We start from the raw sequence: 14,133 nt of genomic DNA, 5'->3' as shown, positions 1-14,133 counted from the left end.
TTTGTAACCTGTGATGAAAGACTGACTTTAAAATAACTACTTGAACAGTTCAGTAAATACAGAAGAACTTTGTGTCGTATCATATTTATTGGCTTTGGCATCTCGCATCCACGTCATCACTTTTCGGTCTAACCTTGAGTTTGAACTACACTAAAGATCAGTCTGTCAGCACAAATTTCATTCGAAAGAGATAGCAAAAAATGTCAAAGGCTGATGATGAAAATTTCTGACGATCTTTCAAATCCCAGAGTAACCTCAGTGTTGGATTATAGATTGCATGATGAGAAATGACAGTGATCAGTGTATGATTGGAATAACAACTGGGTCATTACACATCAAGTGGGCCAATTTTAGAGATGGTCCCCACTCAGCAATTTCCAATTCCAATGAAATTTTTTGCGTGGATTCAATGATTTCTTGGATGGATACATACAAAGTATTAGCTCGATATCTCTTTTCGTTCCATTTCTACAGCCTCTTATAGATATGGGCCCCACGGTTGCATCACCTGCATGCAAGCTAAAGTGCAAAATTTGGATACCTTTTATGAAACGTACTCTTTTTGGTGTCACCGCCAGACACCACACTTGCTAGGTGGTAGCCTTTAAATCGGCCGCACTCTGTTAGTATACGTCGGACCCGCGTGTCGCCACTATCAGTGATTGCAGACTGAGCGCCGCCACACGGCAGGTCTAGAGAGACTTCCTAGCACTCGTCCCCAGTTGCCGACTTTGCTAGCGATGGTTCACTGTCTACATATGCTTTCATTTGCCGAGACGACAGTTTAGCATAGCCTTCAGCTACGTCATTTGCTACGACGTAGCAAGGCGCCATATTCAGTTACTATTCTGAACAAATAATATTGTGAATCATGTACCGTCAAGAGCGACGTTCATCATTAATGGATTAAAGGTAAGTATCAAACTAATTACGTCCGTTTTCTGAATTCTAATTTCTTGTCATGTTGCAGACCTCATGTCAGTAGAGTCCTTCCCTCCTCACGGCAGCCTGCGTGAGCTAAACGTGTGCATTTCAGCCCCCACTAGTAACACGGTGTTGGCTCTTCTGCCAATACAACACTCTTAACTTACAAACCTGTGCTTTCGTATACTTAAACAGCTTATTGTGATGAATAAGAATATATTGTTGATGAGATGTTTTAATGCACCTGGTGACAGTTGTACTTCTTCAGCAATGGTAGAAAATTTGTTGTACGTTTTGGGTAGCCCTCTTCAGCCAGCAATAAATCATAATTTTATGGACAGATTCGGCCAAGAGTTGGTAGCATGACACACAGCCCTGCTGTCTTGTGCTTTTTGTACAGTAGTCTCTGTCCCTCTCTACCAAAATACATGCTCCTGCAAATTTGTTGAAAACATTTTGGACGCCAAATATTAGATAGTTTCGAGGTCAATATTTCAGCTGTGTGTTCTGTAATCTTTTTTAACTTTCTATGTCTAGAAATAGCATTTTTTTAAGATTCAGAAGCTGCATAATTTGATTTTTGACCTACGCCTGCTTGTGACTGGGATACATCGCTCAAAGTTATTACTTTATATACAGTGTATCTGCTCAAATGTGTCATTAATGAGTAAACAGAAAGTAAAACAGAGAAAACTGCTTTTATGTCAGTAAAAATATAAGTGTAGTTATGTACAACTCGACTTCAAGTAATACGCAGCAATAAAATAAATGAAAATAAAGAACTTTAGAACTTTAAACACATTGTATTTCTAAAATAATTCTTGTCCAATTCAGACTGAATAAATTTCTGTTACTGTCTTGTTCAGATTTTGAGTAAATGCATTGCCTTCCTGATGTTGTTGATGGTGCTTGTATGATTTCAAATATGTATTGCTTAGGAATCCAGCAAGCACTACTTGTAGATGGCCAGTGAAAAAAGCACCGGCAGGACAATGGGCATGCATAAAACTGATAAAGATACCTTTTTTCTAATGAACTTCACTTCCGTTTCCCTCCTTCTAAGCATTTTCATACATACTCGTGAAAGCAATGTACTGCATGGGCTGTAACAATGTAATTGAAACAGCTGGGATTTCTCCATCTGCTCAAACTGCGACTGCTGCAACACCATAGGAAACTGCTTACCTTGAACTTGTTTAAACCAGTGTGTTGGACCGGTGATTTTCTTTTATAACAGCAGTTGTGTGGCATTTGGCAGACGTTCTCTCTTGATCAGACTAAAATTGTTAAATTTCTTTTTGTGTAACATAAAAAAAATAATGTCTGAAATGTCATTGCAAAAATTAAACACATCAACAGCTGTCAGTATTTGGTTATCTGAAGGCCTCTGCACCCAAGCATGAGCTGCCAGTATTTTAGCTGCTGCTCCAGTTCCATCACAAGAGTTTTTTCCATGGCTGTTTCCAAAGAAATTCCACTCAGCATAGATATGAAAGTCCTTTTCATGCAGACATAAATTGATAAATTTCTTGAAATTCTGTTTTGGATAGCAGATCCATCGCTAAAGTAGTGAATATGCTTGATTTCCTCCATCATTATCCTCAGTTTTTTAATCAGCTTCACCATGAATGCATGAACTGCAATGGTATCATGACGAAGGTAGTCACTAGTAATACAAATGCTGATACGCTGTAGTTATTTACCATCAAAGTAAACCACAAAGGGATGTAATGTGGCTTGGCTGCTCTCGCAATGAAAATCTTTAACATAATCTTGAATGACAAATGAATACTTCTGTGTAAAATCAGTCAAAATGATCCCTTCACTACCTAAAATATTTTCGTACTACAGGTGCCTCAGATATGAAGTTCGGTGTTCTGAAATGAAATTGTGGCTTTCATACTAGGAATTTTTAGAAACAGTCCCTCTATAAACTCTTCTACAGTTGAATGCAATATCTCTATTTATCACTGCCAATATCAACACACTGTATGCATCCCATCATTTCTTCTGGATCATATTCTTTGAATACATGTACCAAATAAACTTTCAGCTCAGGTTTTTCAGAACATTCATCACAGTGTTGCAGCAAGCAGTCTTCTGATTTCAAACAGCATATAAATCTGTTCATTATTTCCTTGTAGCCATGGTTGCACCCAACATTAATTTTGCGTTTTGATCTATTACACTTGCACAGACTAAATTTGTACCAACAGAACCAACTGTAATGCACCACTTTGGCTTGAGTTCATAAAATTTTGATGAGTGCAGTTCTACCATATTGCTTATGATACCCCATGAACATTTTTTTTTTTTTTTTTTTTTATGTTACAAAGTAGGAGGCCTTTCTGCTTATGAACTTTTTCATCATCCACTTGCACTACTTCTGTGTAATCATTTTTGACTGGGCACAGCTGAGAAAATTAAACATCTTTGGAGAACCTGAGGACTTTATGTTTGGTCTTATCATTGAGTCTTTTTCCTTCCCATTTTGCAGGTACTGCAGCGTCTAAAGGCTTAAATAGGGTCTGACTGACTCACTAAATCATCACTCAGCCCAAACTGCCAGTGATAGAAGCTTGAAATTTGGAGAGGGTGCTGTTGATTTTACACTATAGGTGTACTGGCATATGCCTTCGCCAGCACACTGGTCGGCACTAAGCTACATGCCGATAATGTCCCCTGGGCAGCATGCATATAGGCCGCTGCCACTGACCAAGCTGTTTCAATCTTTTAAGTCCCAGTACCTCAGTACATCTCAGTGGGACTCAGTTCGCATTGCACCTCAATACGTCACACTGTGCACTAGTTTGCCACATTTATAGTCATTGCTTCTCACTTTAGCTAGCTGAGAGGGGACATTAGTCATTGTATATAGTTGTCATATAGACATGGATGAGATTCAAGAATTAATATGTATTGTCCGATTGCTGTTAACCACAGAACTTCAGATTGGACATCATTGAATTTAAGACTCAGTTGGTTCCTTTAATAAAGTGTATTTTAACAACTTATGCATTTTGTGTTGTAGTGCGAGGAAACCGGCCACCGCCTATCATACCACCCTCTCCTCATCCAGTCAGAAACGACAAAACAAAACAAGAGGCACAGTCACAACCATAGACATTGTTTAGTAAGTGATTGCTCTAAATTCTTTTCCTAAGGCAGTGAATTAGAGGATAAAAGGCTTTTTGAAAATGTGTTGCTATTAAGGCAATTTTGAAACTAGAACTATGATAAGTGGTGTTTGGTTTCTTGGTCAGAAGTAAAGAAATGTGGCAGCATTTTTGGAAATTCAACCTCTAAGGTGGTAAAATAGTGAGTGCGTGAAACTGTCATCAAAATAAATCATTATTAAAGTACTACTAAAGATTTTTAAAGCTACATCTTTGAAAATAGGTATTTATTGTTTTGATTGGAAATAAAAATAATACATTATTTTCATCATGGCAGCGACAACAGCAACTGTTACAAAATTGTCACGAATGAAAAACAGCCCACAGTTGCACTAAATTATGTTTAGTTTAAACCTTGACCATGGTTTCCGCTATAATAATATTGCCTTCTTCAGAAGTCTTGAAAAATGATCAAAATAACATCTAGACCAGTGATATAATCTACACAAAAACTCCAAAATTATGTAAGTGATAGCCTATTACTTATATACACACTAATAAATAAAAAATGTCTTAGCCCAGCAGCTGCATCAAGACCAAAAAAATAACTTCAACAAACATATGCCTGTTTCGAACATAAGTAAAATTCTGAATGAGATTTTCACTCTGCAGCGGAGTGTGCGCTGATATGAAACTTCCTGGCAGATTAAAACTGTGTGCCCGACCAAGACTCGAACTCTGGACCTTCGCCTTTCGCGGGCAAGTGCTCTACCATCTGAGCTACCGAAGCATGACTCAGGCCCGGTACTCACAGCTTTGCTTCTGCCAGTAACTCGTCTCCTACCTTCCAAACTTTACAGAAGCTCTCCTGCGAACCTTGCAGAACTAGGCTGTGGCTAAGCCATGTCTCCGCTATATCCTTTCTTTCAGGAGTGTTAGTTCTGCAAGGTTCACAGGAGAGCTTCTGTAAAGTTTGGAAGGTGGGAGACGAGATACTGGCAGAAGTAAAGCTGTGAGTACCGAGCCTGAGTCGTGCTTCGGTAGCTCAGATGGTAGAGCACTTGCCCGCGAAAGGTGAAGGTCCCGGGTTCGAGTCTCGGTCGGGCACACAGTTTTAATCTGCCAGGAAGTTTCATAAGTAAAATTTCATATGACACTGTATGTCCTCCGCCGCTACCTCTGTTATACTGGACGCACGGTTGTCAAATGTTCTGCACCCCTTGTGGGGCGGCGAAGAAGTTGTCGAATGAGTTGTTTGAATGTTCATTTCACGTAACAGACTATTGCCGATGCAACATATGTGGGACGGCGAAGAAGTCGTTGTTTAATGTTGAATGAAAGTTGAACATTGCCACCTTAAATCACGCGAGCCTGGCAACTAATTTGGTGGCCAGTCAGAAAGCGAAGGGAAACTTACTGACCTTAGTTCCCAGTCTGCACGGCCACATTCCTGTACAGGCCAGCTAAACGAAAAATATCCATAGTTCTTCACGGGATTAGGGCTGCTTCAATAAAATTTAAAGTTCCAAACAAGATTTTATTATCTTAAAGGCTCACACAAATTACTCGAAACTTCTGAAAATGCTAAAGACATTAAATATTGTTAATTCAGCCAATCGTTTAATAGTTCAGAGGCGACTTCTACAGCAAGTTCCTCCCGAATAGTTCATTACTCTAACTAACGGTGCTCTATTAATAGTTCGCAATAATGTTAAAAAAACAGATTAATGCTCGCCTTAAAAGTGGAGTTAGTCACCACTTGCCACGCGGAATTATACTTCACACGGACGGCACAATAACAGTTTGTTACCGAAGTCTAAACGATCCAGGACGGTGTACAGTCCTCGCGATTTTCAATGTCCGTTTACATTGCTAAGTACGCGCATGTCACAGCCCGCTATGACGTCACCCGAGGCGAGGCGCGATCGGACGTTAAGCTCGCGTGGACTAGGCGTTGGTCTAATGCGGAGTGAGCTTACTACTGCCTCTGCCGCTCTTTTTATATAGCTCCGGCGCGTACCGCCAAGAGAGCATCTGTTCTTTCCGTTCCTATGCAGATGCCTGCAGCCTCCAAATGATCGCTATCTCAGGCACATAATCTTAAATATCACATTTAATAATAGCTTTACAAACTTCTCAATTTTTGTATACATACATCTGAGCAGTACAGAAGCACGTAGAAAATCTCAGCCCGCTAAAATTAAAACTTTACTCTCTAGAATTTTTACAATGGAACTAACGGTAGATTGTTACCTCTGAACCATAGCTTTATCAAGACTTGTATCAGCTGTTAATTATGCTACAAGACTAAAACTTGGTGTAGCTTTGTTAATTGTCCTATCTGATCATTGGTCTTAAAGAATTTGTTTTATCATTAAAATTTAAAGTACTTAATCTATAATGCTTATGTACATTTTACTCACAAAAGTAGTTTTTACTAAATTACTAAAAAACTAGAAGAGGTAACTGATTGTGGTATTTCCATTATTATTATTAGGGTGAACTGAAGCATCCTACCAATTTTCAATATTGTAGCTCTATTATTTCGCGCCTCTGATTTTTCCGAAAAACGCGGATTCTGGAGTCAATTTTAGTTTTATGGTTTCGGAAACCAGCACCACTCATTAATGACTTCTTACTGCACCTTCTCACCAAATTTTGGCTTCCTAGCGTCATTATTTAGCGCCTCCTATTTTTCTTTCAAAACGTGAATTTTACGTAAACTACTAATTTTATAACATTAAGATTTGTTACCTGAAACATTATTACATAGAACTATACTTTAACAAAGTTTTACACACAAATCTTAATTTTTACTTTTATGTTAAATGTGGTGCAATACTATATGCAGGCGCGTTACGATGACGTGACGCTACTAGCAGTGAACTAGGGTAAGTCCCGTGCACTCGCTCGCCTCTGTATCTTATACATGATACAGCGCTTGCTTTGCTTCACCCTCACCACACTGAGCTACATTGCATCGTTTATGAGGCAACTAGTCAATGTATACGACAATAAATTAATAACAAGCCTACATGTGCAAATGAAGGACCATATACTTATTAATATTGCATATGATAGTCTCGTTTCTGAATCATGCATCAAATAGTGATACGACAAATTTTGTTATATGAAATTTTTAATATTTTACCACTGTAATGATCGTATGCAACAGTATTTCAGCTGTTGGATATTTCTATTAATAAGTATATGGTCCTTCATTTGCACATGTAGGCTTGTTATTAATTTATTGTCGTATACATTGACTAGTTGCTTGATAAATGGTGCGATGTAGCTCACTATGTTGAGCGCCACCTATGGTGCGTGGGTTGCAGCACATTTGACCACCATGCGCCCAGTATAACAGAGGTAGTGACGGAGGACATATGGTGCTATATGTAATTTTACTTATGCTCGAAACAGGCTTATGTCTGTTGAAGTTATCTTTTTGGTCTTCACACAGCTGCTGGGCTAAGACATTAGTGTGTACGTAAGTAATAGGTTACCACTTAAATTTTGAAGTTTTTGTGTAGGTTGTATCATTGGTCTAGATGTTATTTTCATAATTTTTTAGGACTTATGAAGAAGGCTATATTATTATAGCAGAAACCATAGTCAAGGTATAAAATAAACATAATGTAGTGAAACTATGGGCCGTTTTTCATTTGAGCCAAAAGTAATTATTATTATGTTTGGAACTTCAGCCCATAAGGGACCAAATAGGGGGTGTACATTTTTTATTAAAATATTTAATTAGGTAAAGCTAGGCCTAAGAAAATTTATATTTGGCTTCTTAGTTAGAAATTAAAAAATACGTGTTTCACATTTTATAGAAATTTAGCTACTAAGTGGGTGAAATCCGGCCTGACTCACTCACTGACTCATCATTGCCCAAACTGCTAAGGATAGAAACTTGAAATTTGAAGATGTTGTTGCTCTTATGCTGTAGACAGTATTGAAGAAGGGATTGTTCAAAATTCCTCTACTAAGAAGTGAAATAGGGGATGAAAGTCTTTTGGAAAATATGTCGCTATTAAGGCAGTTTTGAAGCTATCAACCATTAAGGGGGTAAAGTAGTAGGTGAAAGTTTTTTTAAAAATAAATTATTAGTAAAGAACTATTAAAGTACTTTCAAGCTACATCAATGAAATTTGTTGGTTGACTTCTCAGTTAGCATAAAAAGTGATACGTGTTCCAGTATTTTGAACGTGGCTGCACTACAGCAATGGTTACAGAACAGCAGAAGTAAAGGATAGCCAACCAGTTGCAAAAAATGGTGGTTTTCAAATCTGTCATTTATTCCCACATGTTCCAGTGTTTTTGAGAATTCAACCCCCTAAAGCAGTGAAATAGGGTATGAAACTTTTTATGGAAATATTTTTTTATAAAAGCATTTTTGAAGCTATATCAATGAAAATTTGTGTTTTGCTTCTCTGTCAGAAATTAAAAAAATGGCTTTTCTCTGTATTTGGGAAGTCGGCCCCTAAGGGGGTGAAATGGGAAATTTAAATTTTTAAGAAAATATTTCATTATAATAAAAAAATTAAAGCTAAATCCATGAAAATTGGTATCTCACTTCTTGGTTACATATAAAGAAATACATGCTGGGGGATGAAATTTCTATGGATATACAACCACAAAAGTGCAAAAGGTATGTTTAACAAAGACCTTGGACTCCAGTTATCAGAATCGCTTTGTGGTCAGAAGGACAATCAGAAAAGACATTCTTCTATGGCCCTAATTAGCATGAAAAGCTTAGAAGGTGTAACTTGAAGCAGATATCCTTGGTTCTATTGAAGCAGCTTAAATCCCTCAATAAAGGCAAGTCTTCTGGTCCAGATTGTATGCCAGTTGGATTCCTTTCAGAGTATGCTGATATAATAGGTCCACTTCGCAATCACATACAACAGCGTGCTCAATGAAAAATACATACCTGAAGACTGTGACAGTTGCACAGATCACACCAGTGCACAAGAAGGGAAACAGGAGTAGTCCACTGAACTACAGAGTCATGTCACTGATGTCAATTTGCAGTAGGATTTTGGAAAATGTTTTGTGTTTGAACATTATGAATTACCTTGAAGATAGTGATATGATGACACATAGCTAGCATGGATTCAGAAAATATTGTTCTTGTGAAATGCAAGAAGCACTTTATTCTTTTGGCAGAGATCTCAGATTGAGTCCATATTTTTAGATTTCCAGAAGGCTTTTGATAAAATTCCCCACATACAGCTTCTAAACAAATTATGTGCCCATGGGCTATCATAACAGTTACATGACTGGATTTGTGATTTCCTGTCTGAAAGGTTACACTTCATAGCAACTGATGAAAAGTCATCAAGTAAAACAGAAGTGATATCTGGCATTCCCCCAGGGAAGTGTTATAGGCCCAGTGCTGTTCCTAATCTATATAATTATTTAGAAGACGATCTGAACAGCCATCTTAGATTGTTTTCAGCTGATGCTGTCAGTTACTGTCTAATAATGTCATCTGTTTTATATATGAAAAATGGCAGTTAGCTCCAAATAATATAAAGTGTGCGGTCATCCACATGAGTACTAAAAGGACTCCATTAAATTTTGGTTACTCAATAAATCACAGAAATCTAAAGACTTTTAATTCTACTATACAACTAGGGATTAGCCTACAATTAAGAACAGTTTAAATTGTGTAATGATCACATAGAAAAAGGGGGGAAAGCAAACCAAAGACTGTGTTTTATTGGCAGAAGATTTAAAAGGTACAACAGATCTACTAAAAAGGCCACCTAGCCTATGTTTGTCCAACGTCTTCTGGAGTGTTCCTGTATGGTGTGGGATCCTGACCATATAGGATTGACTGAGAACATCGAGTAAGTTCAAAGGACTGGAGCTTGGTTTGTGTTATCATGAAATACAGAGTGTCACAGATGTGATATGCGAAGTGGGATGGCAGTCACTAAAGAAATGCAATTTTTTAATTCCTTTCTTCTGTAATTTATACTGAGTGCTTATCAAAGCAAATTACACTGACATACGTGGGTAACATCCACACAATGCCTAGTCATACAACAGATATGGAATGATCTTATTACTTACATGTGTGATACATTCAACAGACAAACAGGAGTATCACGAATGTAATACAGTAGAGTGTTGATTTTCCGAAGTAATTGGGGGACATGGGTGTTCGGAAAACTGGTTTGTTCGGATAATCGAACTGTACATGTTTATTTGCCAAAATGAAGTACTGTACAGTAAATTTATTCATAAAAAACATGCATCTCTTTTAGTATTACAAAGTAACATACAAAGGCAACTTCAGTTTTTTTATATTCGTAATGTCGACTCCCCTACCTTGCACTCATTGAATAAGGTGGTTGCAGGTTCACCTTCTTGTAACCTTTTAATAATCTCGTACTTGTCCCTCAAAGGACAACACGTTTATGTTTAAGCATTTTGTATCGTCAAGTTCACTTCTTCACGCAGCAACACACAAGTGGTCATAACAGAGAACAGAAGGTGACTGTTTGCACTGTGAACGGCACACATCAACTCTAAGCTGGCGCAGCTGTTACTGTGAACAGCTTTGATACTGCCACTACTTCTACTGCCAGTGCCAAGCCGACAGAAGTGTGCTGATTGTTGAAACACAGTGACTGGTGGCTTGGTCGGTCAGCAGCGCCTTGTGAAGGCCCCATTAGAAGCAATGTTCCGCCAGCGGTGGCCCAGTGTGGTGACTACTGTGGGAAGCTTAGTTTGGGAGTGAGGGGGATGATGGACAGTAGGGTGGGAGAGTAACAGGTGCGAGCGAGTACACAGTTCGGTTAAGCAGTCGTTCGGTTGACCGACGTTCGGATAATCGACGCTCTACTGTACATATTTATTGTATGAATATGTGTTCTGTGGATGTTACTGCTCAAATATTTCAGTTGAATTTGCTTTGATAAGCAGTTTTAGTGCAGGCATGGTCTGAAAATGGAACGACTACATTCTAAACCAGTCATCAGTATGAATTACGCACAACTGAAAAATCAGACAGTAGAAGATCCAGGATGGAATGTATCATATAGTGAAAAGAGAACTTGCTACTCACCCTTTAGCAGAGATGCTGAATTGCAGATGGGCAAAACAAAAGGCTATCAAAGATAAAGCTATCGGCCAATAAGACCTTCGTCAAAAATAGATGACAGACACACACATACCCCTCATGCAACCGCAACTCACACAAAGGATTGCAGTCTTAGGCAGCTGATGCCACAGTTGCACGTCAGTTGCCTGAGACTGCAATGTGTGTCTGAGTTGCATTTGTGTGGTGTGTGTGTGTGTGTGTGTGTGTGTGTGTGTGTGTGTGTGTGTGTGTGTGTCGTCTACTTTTGACGAAGGCATTATTGGCCAAAAGCTATTCTTTGTGCCTATCTGCGACTCAGCATCTCTGTTATATGGTGAGTAGTAACTTTCCTTTTCATAATATAATTACACACAACTGTGATAGAAATTTAAATAAAGAATTATCAAATCTAAATTGCTGGCCCTTCCCCCACAAAATGTTGGAGTTACATGAGGATGTTTTCTGTTAATAAGCTTCTACAGGTGCTAAAATTATTAATTTTCTGGTCCAAAGTAGCTATATGAAGAACTAATACACCCAAAGGCATAAAAATAGTGGCCATTTGTACACCTATGAGGTTTACTATTTGTTTTGGTCCCGGTAACTTTGTTTCCTTTTGCTACTAGTGTGAGCTGCACTTTAAATGACTGTTTTGAGTGGCCTGAAGAACATAATAGTAAGTATGCTAATAGAAATTTGGAAGCCTATATATTTATCTCAAGCCATTGTGTATTGCCTGCTACAAATCAATAATTTTCTCCATATAGTAAAACTCTGTGACTCTCCCTCCATATCTCTTCCCCCACCCCACCCCATCCCCATTCCTGGTGGCTCATAAGACTGTTTGTGAGCACAGGGCCCTCAGCCATTGCAGCATTTTTTTTTTTTTAATTTCCTGTGCTTAAATTCCATTCTATATTTCTTTTTTTTGGGCTTAAGGTGTATTAGGTCTTTTCCTGAGTACCGCTCTGACTTATTTAAGTTCTCGATTTTGGCTACTTGTTTTCATATTGCTGACTAATTTCTCGTCTGTTTGGCATATCTCCTGCTTGATCCTTATTACTGCTATTCATCCTTATTTTTACAAATTTTAAAATAGTGTTACCCAATATCTTGTGTATCTCACTCACTGTGCAATTCACTCGTATCAATTCTCTCTCTCTCTCTCTCTCTCTCTCTCTCTTGCCAGAGTCTCTCTCTCTCTCTCTCTCTCTCTCTCTCTCTCTCTCTCTCTCTCTCTCTCTCTCTTGCCAGAGTGGTTTCCATAAAACATTTAAAACCTATCATGCCAGTCTGATGTTTGTAGGGGAGATCTTCAGGTACGTGCACTGACCACGGAGAGATCACACTGCAGTTTATACGAATGTGTGGTGTCTGTTCTTTCCATGGGAGCTGGGAGGGAGGGGAGGGGAAAGGGAAGGGATTGGATTGGATTACTGATGTCAGCTGCATTAGGACATTATGCAGAATCAGCAGCGACAAGTGAAAAGCTCACAGATATGAAAGCTAAATTAAACACACTGAAAAACAAGAGCAGAGATTGCTGTGTTCAAGATAAACTAGGTAAAACAAAGGAAATGAGAATAAATTTTGGGAACAAGGAAAGTGCCGCCACCTGTAGGGTAACAGCACACAGAGATTGTCAAATCATTCCTGTATCTGAATAGTGTGGTGACAGGAGGAGGTAGAGCCAGAGAAGATGTGAAGAACTGCATAAAGAAGACAAATTCTGCCTTCATACAATTGTATCCAATATGGAGAGACAGAAAGATCACAGGCAAAATTAGAATTTGTTTTTTTAATACAAATGTGAAGGCTAGCTTTCTGTATGCCAGTGAGAGTTGGAAAGTAGATATAAAGATAATACCATAGTTACAGAGATTCATAAATAGGTGTCTCTGGCTCATAATAATAATGAGGATCTCTGGAGAAAATCAAACTAGACCCTGTGGAAGGACAAGTACGCGAGAGAAAGTGAAGGTGGCTGGGACACACATTGAGAAAGCCAGATGGAGCAGTCAAAAAGAGGTTACTGGAATGAAATCTGATAGGCAGGCCTATAGGTACATGGAAGAGGATGGCGGAAGAGTAAACAAGGAGATATGGCAAGACCTGGGTGGAATTGAGGGAAATGGCCAAAGTCAGAGATGGATGCCAAGTTCTCCTGGATGCTCTGACCCCCATAGGTGACAAAGGAATTAAGTCAAGTAAGTCCATGCTACTCTATCCTGTGCAATCCTCTTCATCCCCAAATAACTACCACAACCTACACCCATTTGAATCTGTTTACTGTATTCATCCTTTGCATGATTTAGACCCTCCACACTTCCCTCCATAACCCAACTGATGATTTCTTCGTGTCTCAGGATGGGTCCCATCAACCAATCCTCCTTTTAGTCAAGTTGTGCAATAAATTTATTTTTCCTCTGTTTGATTTAGTAGCTTCTCATTAGTTACTTATCTACTCTGTCTAATGTTCAGCATTCTTCTGTAGTACCACATTTAAAAAGCCTCTTCTCTCTTTTTGTGTGGTCTGCTTATTGTTAATGTTTCACTTCTGTACATGACTACACTCTAGACAAATGCCTACGGAAAGGACTTCCTAATACTTAAATTTATTTTAGATGTTAAAAAATTTCTCTCTATCAAAAATGCTTTTTGTGCTACTGCCAGTCAGCATTTTATTTCCTTTCTACTTCAGCCATCATCAATTATTGTTTAGCACAAATAGCAAAACTCAACTATTGCTTCTAGTGTCTTATTTCCTAATCTACTTCCTTCAGTATCACTTAATTTAATTAGACTACTATGTTCCATTACCCTTGTTTTACTTTTGTTAATATAATTTCTTTTCCAGACATCATTCATTCCATTAAACTGTTCTTCCAAGTTGTCTGCTATATCTGACAGAATATCAGTGTTATCTGCAAACTTTGAAGTTTTTATTTCTTCTGCCTGAACTTTAATTCCTTTTACAAATTTCTCTACAGTTTCCTTCAC

At 38.4% G+C, this 14,133-nt stretch overlaps 2 protein-coding genes across 4 annotated transcripts in view; one reads left to right on the top strand and one right to left on the bottom strand.

The window, feature by feature from the left end:
• LOC126356100 (glycerol-3-phosphate acyltransferase 1, mitochondrial) overlaps window positions 1–14,133 on the top strand; it is a 387,533-nt gene that overhangs the window by 25,811 nt on the left and 347,589 nt on the right. For 2 of the 3 annotated variants that reach the window (XM_050006796.1, XM_050006795.1), the window contains exon 2: window positions 3,956–4,057. The exons of the other annotated variant lie outside the window; for it this stretch is intronic. The gene's annotated coding sequence lies outside the window, so the exon portion shown is untranslated. The remainder of the gene's footprint in view (window positions 1–3,955; window positions 4,058–14,133) is intronic. 3 annotated transcript variants of the gene reach the window in all.
• Window positions 1–14,133, bottom strand: part of LOC126356105 (uncharacterized) — a 37,322-nt gene that overhangs the window by 11,998 nt on the left and 11,191 nt on the right. The window lies entirely within an intron of this gene.

This window comes from Schistocerca gregaria, chromosome 3 (assembly GCF_023897955.1).
Source record: "Schistocerca gregaria isolate iqSchGreg1 chromosome 3, iqSchGreg1.2, whole genome shotgun sequence".
Lineage (NCBI taxonomy): Eukaryota > Metazoa > Arthropoda > Insecta > Orthoptera > Acrididae > Schistocerca > Schistocerca gregaria.
The sequence above is the reverse complement of the archived record's forward strand: the minus strand, read 5'-3'. Positions and strand labels throughout refer to the sequence as shown.